The following is a 12119-nucleotide window of genomic DNA, read 5'->3' as shown; positions in this document are numbered from 1 at the left end:
CACCAACACTGGTGCAGAAGAGATCAGCACCACGGACACATCTAACACACACACATCACTTCTATGTCGTTGCAGTCTGAAAGATACCTGGCTGTACGGCAGGTGTGAATAGGACTTGAAGTGCTGGACAGGGACCGGAGGACGAGTAGCCATCCAACTGATTTTGTGATTAGGTCGTCGGCGGGCGGGCAGGGTGCCTCAGCTGGGTAGGAGGCCAAATTTGCATGTGCTCCGCCCCGTCTGTTGACGTCGCGTCAACAGACACACACCCACTAGGCAGACGACCAACAGGCAAGCAGCAGCAGCCAGCTGTCTCCTCGCTCTTTGCTGCTGCATGCCTGTGTCCCTGACGAACTGCTGCTGAGTAAATCAATCAGCTAGCTGCTGCAGAGGAGAAGGAGGAATCTTGCACAATCAGGTGCAATGACGGCTTTCCTGTTTTGAGCCCATTCAGCAGCAGTAGTAGACAGTCAGATGGACAGGCATTCATGTGGCAGGACCCTTTGTGTGACATCACAATCTGCCCTCTATGACATCACAAGCTGCTCACTCGGAATCCGGCGGAACCTGACAGCCAGACAGTCACTTGGAACAGACAGGCAGACAGGACAGTCATGTGTAGGTGAGCTGGGTGGGCCAATGTTTTCTTTTATTGGCAGTTACCACCCAAATGATGGTCCGAAGAAGGTAAGTGATACTTTTTCTAAATCCCCCTCTCAATGATCATCAATTGTTGGGCTCGGCAAAAAAAAATGGAAGAGGAAAAAAAATTCCCAAAACAAAAGAGAGGAAAGAGGAAAAAAATTTCCCAAAACAAAAGAGAGAGAAAAGAGAGCGCAAAAAGAAAAGAAAAAAAATATAAGAGATCAAGAAAGAAAAAGCAAAAAAAAAAACCAAGCCATTTCAAATGGAGAGGGAGGGGGGTCCAAAAATGCCATTGCTGTGATCCAGTTGATGTTTCCGTGGAAAGATCGTAGGTAAGTCACATAGTGTTTGCCTATTTTTTGGGAGGTCGCAGCGATTGATAAGTCATTTAATTTAGGCAGGCTTCCGGTCTTTTGGCTAGGCCGCATATGCTGATATCAAGTGTAGTGTCACGTAAAAATATTTAACTGCCTCGATTCCAGAAAGTACAATTCAAGGAGTCAAGAAATAGTCACAAAATGATACACTGGAGGCAGGATTTCAAAGTATTTATGCACAAGGGTTAAACCTTGAAGCAGCAAATGCATGCATTTCTAAATACAAAGTTAGTACAAAGGTGCACAAACAATTGATACTCCAAATTAAGTGCCAGGAATGGAAATAGTCTTTTTTTGGATAACAGATTAGGAAGGTGCACCGGTCCTGGAAGTACTGCAATACCAGGTCAATGCGTGGAGTGGACAGAGCAAGCTCTTCTTCCATCTCCCTGTTCTAAAAATCCATTTAATATATGGCCCCCAGATAGGGGGCGTATCAGATATTAAACTGATAAGAACAGATACTACACTTGATCTTAGCCAAAAGGCCGAGAAGCGATAACCCGAATGGGGTCCCAGCAAAGCGCGCGAACCGGAATTCGTCCACCAACACTGGTGCAGAAGAGATCAGCACCACGGACACATCTAACACACACACATCACTTCTATGTCGTTGCAGTCTGAAAGATACCTGGCTGTACGGCAGGTGTGAATAGGACTTGAAGTGCTGGACAGGGACCGGAGGACGAGTAGCCATCCAACTGATTTTGTGATTAGGTCGTCGGCGGGCGTGCAGGGTGCCTCAGCTGGGTAGGAGGCCAAATTTGCATGTGCTCCGCCCCGTCTGTTGACGTCGCGTCAACAGACACACACCCACTAGGCAGACGACCAACAGGCAAGCAGCAGCAGCCAGCTGTCTCCTCGCTCTTTGCTGCTGCATGCCTGTGTCCCTGACGAACTGCTGCTGAGTAAATCAATCAGCTAGCTGCTGCAGAGGAGAAGGAGGAATCTTGCACAATCAGGTGCAATGACGGCTTTCCTGTTTTGAGCCCATTCAGCAGCAGTAGTAGACAGTCAGATGGACAGGCATTCATGTGGCAGGACCCTTTGTGTGACATCACAATCTGCCCTCTATGACATCACAAGCTGCTCACTCGGAATCCGGCGGAACCTGACAGCCAGACAGTCACTTGGAACAGACAGGCAGACAGGACAGTCATGTGTAGGTGAGCTGGGTGGGCCAATGTTTTCTTTTATTGGCAGTTACCACCCAAATGATGGTCCGAAGAAGGTAAGTGATACTTTTTCTAAATCCCCCTCTCAATGATCATCAATTGTTGGGCTCGGCAAAAAAAAATGGAAGAGGAAAAAAAATTCCCAAAACAAAAGAGAGGAAAGAGGAAAAAAATTTCCCAAAACAAAAGAGAGAGAAAAGAGAGCGCAAAAAGAAAAGAAAAAAAATATAAGAGATCAAGAAAGAAAAAGCAAAAAAAAAACCAAGCCATTTCAAATGGAGAGGGAGTAGGGTTACCACCTTTTTGTTGAGAGATTCCCGGACATTGGCCCGCCCCTTGACACACCCACTGCCCCGCCCATGTCCCGCCCCAGCTCCGCCCTTTGGCCCCCTTATGTTGAATTTTTTTAAACCTTTGTTTCAATTTCATTCTTGATTTTGCATACCATAATGCCAGTTACATGTTACATCATATACAGTAATACCCATTACACGTTATGCCCCACACCGTGATGCCCATTACATGTTACGACATACACCTCAATGCCCATTACACGATATGCTAGGACTGTAAAGGTTTTTTGTAAAGCAGGCATAATACAGACAGTGCGCGCCGTAGGCAAAAAAATTCAACATAACGCCGATTACACGTCACACACCCATTACATAATGTACAAAATGGCATAGTATACCACATGCCATAATGCCCATTACATCTTATGCCACACAGCGTGATGCCCATTACACATTATGCTTATTACTTGTTATGCCAGGACTCAATTTTTTTCTAAGATAGGGACAACACAGACACCGTAATGCTGATTACACATCACACACCCATTACATAGTATACCACATGCCATAATGCCCATTACATGTTATGCCATACACCTAAATGCCCATTACACGTTATGCCAGGACTCAACAAATTTTTTGTAATGGAGGGACAAACAGTGCACGCCGAAGGCGTGCGCTAAAAAAAATTCACCGTAATGCTGATTACATGGCACACACCCATTACATAGTATACCACATGCCATAATGCCCATTACACATTATCCCAAACACCGCAATGCCCATTACACATTATTCCAAACACCGTAATGCCCATTATGCCACACACTGTGATGCCCATTACACACACCACACATCCTAATGCCTATTATATATATTATGCCATATAAGTGCCACTTACATACATGTTAATTGTTAGTGGTTTAATGCGTGATGACAGGGCCTTCATGCCCGATGCCACTAGGTAGTGCAAATGCATGTTGCCAAAGGGGGGGGGGGTGCAAATGCCCATTGCCAAGGGGGAGAATAAATACCTATTACCCTTATTACCAAGGGGGTGTGTATTCCAGGTCTGGGCTGGATCGGTCACATCAGTGGAGTGGCGTAACTAGAAATTTTGCGTCCCCCTGGCAAAAAATGTTTTGCACCCCCTCCCATACATTATTAATTATAATTTTTTTCATACATATCCTTACATTTAATCCATCACTATTTCCCCTTTACCCCTCCTATCACAATTATCCCTCCTCCTCCCATCAAAGTTATCCCTCCTGTTCCCTCACTTAACACACATATATATATATATATATATATATATTCCTAGAAGTTTCAGAGTCAGACCTGGGGTGGCAGGCAGGCAGGCTCCAGGTGCAGCTGTCCGGATTCTGGACACACACAAGTGCAGTGTGCACGTGAATCTTTAGTTTCACTTTCAGCTCAGACTGTGGCAGCCTTTATAATCAACCTAAAGCCTCACTATAATATACCTTACTGTGAGGATTTAGGTTGATTGTAAAGCCTGCCACAGTCTATAAAACTAGCGAAGTGTCTGTGGCAGGCAGGACCGAGGGCGAGAAGCATTATGCTCACCTGTCACCTCGTCTCAGCAGGGAGAATTCCTCCTTGCTTCCTATACCCTGCTGAGGCTAGCACCGCCAAGGACTGAGCCCTGGCATTCTCCTCCTGCATTTACACAGGTACTGCTGCTGCATCACAGGGTCCGACAGCCCAGGGAGACGGGGGTCCCTCCAGGGTATGGGAAGTCCCGGCGGGGTCCCTCCAGCGCATGGAAATTAAGCGGAGACACCTCCGGTTACTTCCCATGCGCTGGAGGGACCCCGCCGGCGACTTCTCATACCCTGGAGGGAGCCCCTGTCTGCCTGTGCTGACGGACACTGATGACACAGAGCTGTCTCTCCCTCCACACCCCCGCTAACCCCGTAGATTCGGACAGTGCTGCAGCTGCTGCTGCCAGGGCCACCTGAATCCCGGACATTGTATAGTCCGGGACAGCCACCCGTCCGGACTCCGGACGCCGGCCTGAAATACCGGACTGTCCGGAGTAATCCCGGACGGGTGGTAACCCTAAGAGGGAGGGGGGTCCAAAAATGCCATTGCTGTGATCCAGTTGATGTTTCCGTGGAAAGATCGTAGGTAAGTCACATAGTGTTTGCCTATTTTTTGGGAGGTCGCAGCGATTGATAAGTCATTTAATTTAGGCAGGCTTCCGGTCTTTTGGCTAGGCCGCATATGCTGATATCAAGTGTAGTGTCACGTAAAAATATTTAACTGCCTCGATTCCAGAAAGTACAATTCAAGGAGTCAAGAAATAGTCACAAAATGATACACTGGAGGCAGGATTTCAAAGTATTTATGCACAAGGGTTAAACCTTGAAGCAGCAAATGCATGCATTTCTAAATACAAAGTTAGTACAAAGGTGCACAAACAATTGATACTCCAAATTAAGTGCCAGGAATGGAAATAGTCTTTTTTTGGATAACAGATTAGGAAGGTGCACCGGTCCTGGAAGTACTGCAATACCAGGTCAATGCGTGGAGTGGACAGAGCAAGCTCTTCTTCCATCTCCCTGTTCTAAAAATCCATTTAATATATGGCCCCCAGATAGGGGGCGTATCAGATATTAAACTGATAAGAACAGATACTACACTTGATCTTAGCCAAAAGGCCGAGAAGCGATAACCCGAATGGGGTCCCAGCAAAGCGCGCGAACCGGAATTCGGCCACCAACACTGGTGCAGAAGAGATCAGCACCACGGACACATCTAACACACACACATCACTTCTATGTCGTTGCAGTCTGAAAGATACCTGGCTGTACGGCAGGTGTGAATAGGACTTGAAGTGCTGGACAGGGACCGGAGGACGAGTAGCCATCCAACTGATTTTGTGATTAGGTCGTCGGCGGGCGGGCAGGGTGCCTCAGCTGGGTAGGAGGCCAAATTTGCATGTGCTCCGCCCCGTCTGTTGACGTCGCGTCAACAGACACACACCCACTAGGCAGACGACCAACAGGCAAGCAGCAGCAGCCAGCTGTCTCCTCGCTCTTTGCTGCTGCATGCCTGTGTCCCTGACGAACTGCTGCTGAGTAAATCAATCAGCTAGCTGCTGCAGAGGAGAAGGAGGAATCTTGCACAATCAGGTGCAATGACGGCTTTCCTGTTTTGAGCCCATTCAGCAGCAGTAGTAGACAGTCAGATGGACAGGCATTCATGTGGCAGGACCCTTTGTGTGACATCACAATCTGCCCTCTATGACATCACAAGCTGCTCACTCGGAATCCGGCGGAACCTGACAGCCAGACAGTCACTTGGAACAGACAGGCAGACAGGACAGTCATGTGTAGGTGAGCTGGGTGGGCCAATGTTTTCTTTTATTGGCAGTTACCACCCAAATGATGGTCCGAAGAAGGTAAGTGATACTTTTTCTAAATCCCCCTCTCAATGATCATCAATTGTTGGGCTCGGCAAAAAAAAATGGAAGAGGAAAAAAAATTCCCAAAACAAAAGAGAGGAAAGAGGAAAAAAATTTCCCAAAACAAAAGAGAGAGAAAAGAGAGCGCAAAAAGAAAAGAAAAAAAATATAAGAGATCAAGAAAGAAAAAGCAAAAAAAAAACCAAGCCATTTCAAATGGAGAGGGAGGGGGGTCCAAAAATGCCATTGCTGTGATCCAGTTGATGTTTCCGTGGAAAGATCGTAGGTAAGTCACATAGTGTTTGCCTATTTTTTGGGAGGTCGCAGCGATTGATAAGTCATTTAATTTAGGCAGGCTTCCGGTCTTTTGGCTAGGCCGCATATGCTGATATCAAGTGTAGTGTCACGTAAAAATATTTAACTGCCTCGATTCCAGAAAGTACAATTCAAGGAGTCAAGAAATAGTCACAAAATGATACACTGGAGGCAGGATTTCAAAGTATTTATGCACAAGGGTTAAACCTTGAAGCAGCAAATGCATGCATTTCTAAATACAAAGTTAGTACAAAGGTGCACAAACAATTGATACTCCAAATTAAGTGCCAGGAATGGAAATAGTCTTTTTTTGGATAACAGATTAGGAAGGTGCACCGGTCCTGGAAGTACTGCAATACCAGGTCAATGCGTGGAGTGGACAGAGCAAGCTCTTCTTCCATCTCCCTGTTCTAAAAATCCATTTAAATATATGGCCCCCAGATAGGGGGCGTATCAGATATTAAACTGATAAGAACAGATGAGTTTGAAGAAACTCAGGGAGCCCGAGGTGTGCTCCCACCACCACCAGTGCTGTGCCTAAACACGTGCAAAGGGGGCAGCCGTACGAACGTGTGGCCCTCTCCCAAAGGAGAAAGGCCCCATGGTTCCCCTAACCCCCCTCAACCATAAGGCCAAGGAAGGGAAAAAAGGGATCGGTGGGTCCTCTTCGCCGAAGCTTAGAGAGACCCGCTTTTCCTCCACCCCCGGAAGGGTTTCGGACGGTGGGTCCTCCGCGGCCCGTGCTTTGGAGAGACCCGACTTAGGCTTCCCTCCGCCTTGCGGCTCGGGGTTGCCCTCGAGGGGACCGGGACTCTCCCCAAAAGGTGAAGAGTCCCAGCCACGTTTGGGGAACGGAAGGCCCGTTAGGGACAGCCGCACTACCCAAATCAAAAAAACGTGACAAACTAACGAAAAACGTGAAGTGCTCAAAAGTGCAAATCAAAAAAAATAAATAAAAGAGGCCCTAGCCAGAAGGCCGGGGTGGGGGTGTAAAAAATTGTCCTACCCCATCCAAAAGGACGAGGTAAGGACGTGTAGCCTAACCTAGAGGGAAGTGCGCAGTGTGTGTGCCATAAAGTGCATGGTGCTGGACACCAGTGCAGATCAGGCACCCCCGAGTTTCCCCGGGGGCACAGTGCAGCCTCGGGCTCCAGGCAGCCGACCCTTCAGCGTCCGACCAAGCTTTTCTCCGTCTCACCAGCAGGCATTTTCCAGCCCCTGGCATGGGAATGGGTACTCCACTGGGCCTTTCGAAAGACTCCCTTAGGGGCTGCACCCCCTCGGAAGAGCAATCTACTCAGTCCCAGTGTTTCTCCGCTCCCAGGGTTAAGGTACTAAGCTGGGCCTTTCGCGGTCTCCCCATCAGAGGCTACGAACCTCTGGAACAGGAGCCATCTACTCAGTCCCAACCTTTCTCCGCTCCCTGGGATTGGATACTAGACTGAGCCTTTCGCTGACTCATCCTTCGGGGGCTACAAACCCCGTCAAGAGAGTCAAACTACTAGGCCCAGTGTTTCTCCCCCCCCTCTTACCAGTGGATTTACGGAAACAACACCTCCTACCAAAGGCAGAGGTGAAGATACTTAGTGAGACTTTTCACTACTCCCGGGAAAAAACAGAGGGGTCCCACACCCTCCGCCCATCAGAGCAGCTACTCAGTCTCACCTTTCTCTATTCTCTGCCAGAGGCCAGTCCATACCCAACTGATAAGAACAGATACTACACTTGATCTTAGCCAAAAGGCCGAGAAGCGATAACCCGAATGGGGTCCCAGCAAAGCGCGCGAACCGGAATTCGTCCACCAACACTGGTGCAGAAGAGATCAGCACCACGGACACATCTAACACACACACATCACTTCTATGTCGTTGCAGTCTGAAAGATACCTGGCTGTACGGCAGGTGTGAATAGGACTTGAAGTGCTGGACAGGGACCGGAGGACGAGTAGCCATCCAACTGATTTTGTGATTAGGTCGTCGGCGGGCGGGCAGGGTGCCTCAGCTGGGTAGGAGGCCAAATTTGCATGTGCTCCGCCCCGTCTGTTGACGTCGCGTCAACAGACACACACCCACTAGGCAGACGACCAACAGGCAAGCAGCAGCAGCCAGCTGTCTCCTCGCTCTTTGCTGCTGCATGCCTGTGTCCCTGACGAACTGCTGCTGAGTAAATCAATCAGCTAGCTGCTGCAGAGGAGAAGGAGGAATCTTGCACAATCAGGTGCAATGACGGCTTTCCTGTTTTGAGCCCATTCAGCAGCAGTAGTAGACAGTCAGATGGACAGGCATTCATGTGGCAGGACCCTTTGTGTGACATCACAATCTGCCCTCTATGAAATCACAAGCTGCTCACTCGGAATCCGGCGGAACCTGACAGCCAGACAGTCACTTGGAACAGACAGGCAGACAGGACAGTCATGTGTAGGTGAGCTGGGTGGGCCAATGTTTTCTTTTATTGGCAGTTACCACCCAAATGATGGTCCGAAGAAGGTAAGTGATACTTTTTCTAAATCCCCCTCTCAATGATCATCAATTGTTGGGCTCGGCAAAAAAAAATGGAAGAGGAAAAAAAATTCCCAAAACAAAAGAGAGGAAAGAGGAAAAAAATTTCCCAAAACAAAAGAGAGAGAAAAGAGAGCGCAAAAAGAAAAGAAAAAAAATATAAGAGATCAAGAAAGAAAAAGCAAAAAAAAAACCAAGCCATTTCAAATGGAGAGGGAGGGGGGTCCAAAAATGCCATTGCTGTGATCCAGTTGATGTTTCCGTGGAAAGATCGTAGGTAAGTCACATAGTGTTTGCCTATTTTTTGGGAGGTCGCAGCGATTGATAAGTCATTTAATTTAGGCAGGCTTCCGGTCTTTTGGCTAGGCCGCATATGCTGATATCAAGTGTAGTGTCACGTAAAAATATTTAACTGCCTCGATTCCAGAAAGTACAATTCAAGGAGTCAAGAAATAGTCACAAAATGATACACTGGAGGCAGGATTTCAAAGTATTTATGCACAAGGGTTAAACCTTGAAGCAGCAAATGCATGCATTTCTAAATACAAAGTTAGTACAAAGGTGCACAAACAATTGATACTCCAAATTAAGTGCCAGGAATGGAAATAGTCTTTTTTTGGATAACAGATTAGGAAGGTGCACCGGTCCTGGAAGTACTGCAATACCAGGTCAATGCGTGGAGTGGACAGAGCAAGCTCTTCTTCCATCTCCCTGTTCTAAAAATCCATTTAATATATGGCCCCCAGATAGGGGGCGTATCAGATATTAAACTGATAAGAACAGATACTACACTTGATCTTAGCCAAAAGGCCGAGAAGCGATAACCCGAATGGGGTCCCAGCAAAGCGCGCGAACCGGAATTCGGCCACCAACACTGGTGCAGAAGAGATCAGCACCACGGACACATCTAACACACACACATCACTTCTATGTCGTTGCAGTCTGAAAGATACCTGGCTGTACGGCAGGTGTGAATAGGACTTGAAGTGCTGGACAGGGACCGGAGGACGAGTAGCCATCCAACTGATTTTGTGATTAGGTCGTCGGCGGGCGGGCAGGGTGCCTCAGCTGGGTAGGAGGCCAAATTTGCATGTGCTCCGCCCCGTCTGTTGACGTCGCGTCAACAGACACACACCCACTAGGCAGACGACCAACAGGCAAGCAGCAGCAGCCAGCTGTCTCCTCGCTCTTTGCTGCTGCATGCCTGTGTCCCTGACGAACTGCTGCTGAGTAAATCAATCAGCTAGCTGCTGCAGAGGAGAAGGAGGAATCTTGCACAATCAGGTGCAATGACGGCTTTCCTGTTTTGAGCCCATTCAGCAGCAGTAGTAGACAGTCAGATGGACAGGCATTCATGTGGCAGGACCCTTTGTGTGACATCACAATCTGCCCTCTATGACATCACAAGCTGCTCACTCGGAATCCGGCGGAACCTGACAGCCAGACAGTCACTTGGAACAGACAGGCAGACAGGACAGTCATGTGTAGGTGAGCTGGGTGGGCCAATGTTTTCTTTTATTGGCAGTTACCACCCAAATGATGGTCCGAAGAAGGTAAGTGATACTTTTTCTAAATCCCCCTCTCAATGATCATCAATTGTTGGGCTCGGCAAAAAAAAATGGAAGAGGAAAAAAAATTCCCAAAACAAAAGAGAGGAAAGAGGAAAAAAATTTCCCAAAACAAAAGAGAGAGAAAAGAGAGCGCAAAAAGAAAAGAAAAAAAATATAAGAGATCAAGAAAGAAAAAGCAAAAAAAAAACCAAGCCATTTCAAATGGAGAGGGAGGGGGGTCCAAAAATGCCATTGCTGTGATCCAGTTGATGTTTCCGTGGAAAGATCGTAGGTAAGTCACATAGTGTTTGCCTATTTTTTGGGAGGTCGCAGCGATTGATAAGTCATTTAATTTAGGCAGGCTTCCGGTCTTTTGGCTAGGCCGCATATGCTGATATCAAGTGTAGTGTCACGTAAAAATATTTAACTGCCTCGATTCCAGAAAGTACAATTCAAGGAGTCAAGAAATAGTCACAAAATGATACACTGGAGGCAGGATTTCAAAGTATTTATGCACAAGGGTTAAACCTTGAAGCAGCAAATGCATGCATTTCTAAATACAAAGTTAGTACAAAGGTGCACAAACAATTGATACTCCAAATTAAGTGCCAGGAATGGAAATAGTCTTTTTTTGGATAACAGATTAGGAAGGTGCACCGGTCCTGGAAGTACTGCAATACCAGGTCAATGCGTGGAGTGGACAGAGCAAGCTCTTCTTCCATCTCCCTGTTCTAAAAATCCATTTAATATATGGCCCCCAGATAGGGGGCGTATCAGATATTAAACTGATAAGAACAGATACTACACTTGATCTTAGCCAAAAGGCCGAGAAGCGATAACCCGAATGGGGTCCCAGCAAAGCGCGCGAACCGGAATTCGGCCACCAACACTGGTGCAGAAGAGATCAGCACCACGGACACATCTAACACACACACATCACTTCTATGTCGTTGCAGTCTGAAAGATACCTGGCTGTACGGCAGGTGTGAATAGGACTTGAAGTGCTGGACAGGGACCGGAGGACGAGTAGCCATCCAACTGATTTTGTGATTAGGTCGTCGGCGGGCGGGCAGGGTGCCTCAGCTGGGTAGGAGGCCAAATTTGCATGTGCTCCGCCCCGTCTGTTGACGTCGCGTCAACAGACACACACCCACTAGGCAGACGACCAACAGGCAAGCAGCAGCAGCCAGCTGTCTCCTCGCTCTTTGCTGCTGCATGCCTGTGTCCCTGACGAACTGCTGCTGAGTAAATCAATCAGCTAGCTGCTGCAGAGGAGAAGGAGGAATCTTGCACAATCAGGTGCAATGACGGCTTTCCTGTTTTGAGCCCATTCAGCAGCAGTAGTAGACAGTCAGATGGACAGGCATTCATGTGGCAGGACCCTTTGTGTGACATCACAATCTGCCCTCTATGACATCACAAGCTGCTCACTCGGAATCCGGCGGAACCTGACAGCCAGACAGTCACTTGGAACAGACAGGCAGACAGGACAGTCATGTGTAGGTGAGCTGGGTGGGCCAATGTTTTCTTTTATTGGCAGTTACCACCCAAATGATGGTCCGAAGAAGGTAAGTGATACTTTTTCTAAATCCCCCTCTCAATGATCATCAATTGTTGGGCTCGGCAAAAAAAAATGGAAGAGGAAAAAAAATTCCCAAAACAAAAGAGAGGAAAGAGGAAAAAAATTTCCCAAAACAAAAGAGAGAGAAAAGAGAGCGCAAAAAGAAAAGAAAAAAAATATAAGAGATCAAGAAAGAAAAAGCAAAAAAAAAACCAAGCCATTTCAAATGGAGAGGGAGGGGGGTCCAAAAATGCCATTGCTGTGATCCAGTT

The 12119-nt window shown here is 47.5% G+C and overlaps 4 non-coding genes and 2 pseudogenes across 4 annotated transcripts; all 6 read right to left on the bottom strand.

Annotated features, from left to right (window-relative positions):
- Positions 1-1331: 1331 nt before the first annotated feature.
- On the bottom strand, positions 1332-1522 carry LOC146011992 (U2 spliceosomal RNA). Its single transcript, XR_014445169.1, has one exon. It is a non-coding gene; the product is annotated as a U2 spliceosomal RNA (small nuclear RNA).
- A 3476-nt stretch (positions 1523-4998) lies between these two features.
- On the bottom strand, positions 4999-5189 carry LOC146011991 (U2 spliceosomal RNA). The gene has a single exon (XR_014445168.1). It is a non-coding gene; the product is annotated as a U2 spliceosomal RNA (small nuclear RNA).
- Positions 5190-6563: 1374 nt separating this feature from the next.
- Positions 6564-6740, bottom strand: LOC146012663 (U2 spliceosomal RNA; annotated as a pseudogene).
- A 1116-nt stretch (positions 6741-7856) lies between these two features.
- LOC146012728 (U2 spliceosomal RNA) lies at positions 7857-7993 on the bottom strand (annotated as a pseudogene).
- Positions 7994-9367: 1374 nt separating this feature from the next.
- LOC146011990 (U2 spliceosomal RNA) lies at positions 9368-9558 on the bottom strand. The gene has a single exon (XR_014445167.1). It is a non-coding gene; the product is annotated as a U2 spliceosomal RNA (small nuclear RNA).
- Positions 9559-10932: 1374 nt separating this feature from the next.
- On the bottom strand, positions 10933-11123 carry LOC146011989 (U2 spliceosomal RNA). Its single transcript, XR_014445166.1, has one exon. It is a non-coding gene; the product is annotated as a U2 spliceosomal RNA (small nuclear RNA).
- Between the last annotated feature and the right edge of the window lie 996 nt (positions 11124-12119).

This window comes from Crinia signifera, chromosome 6, assembly GCF_055691185.1.
Source record: "Crinia signifera chromosome 6, ASM5569118v1, whole genome shotgun sequence".
Taxonomy (NCBI): domain Eukaryota; kingdom Metazoa; phylum Chordata; class Amphibia; order Anura; family Myobatrachidae; genus Crinia; species Crinia signifera.
Note: the sequence above shows the minus strand (reverse complement) of the source record. Positions and strands in the feature narration are given on the sequence as shown.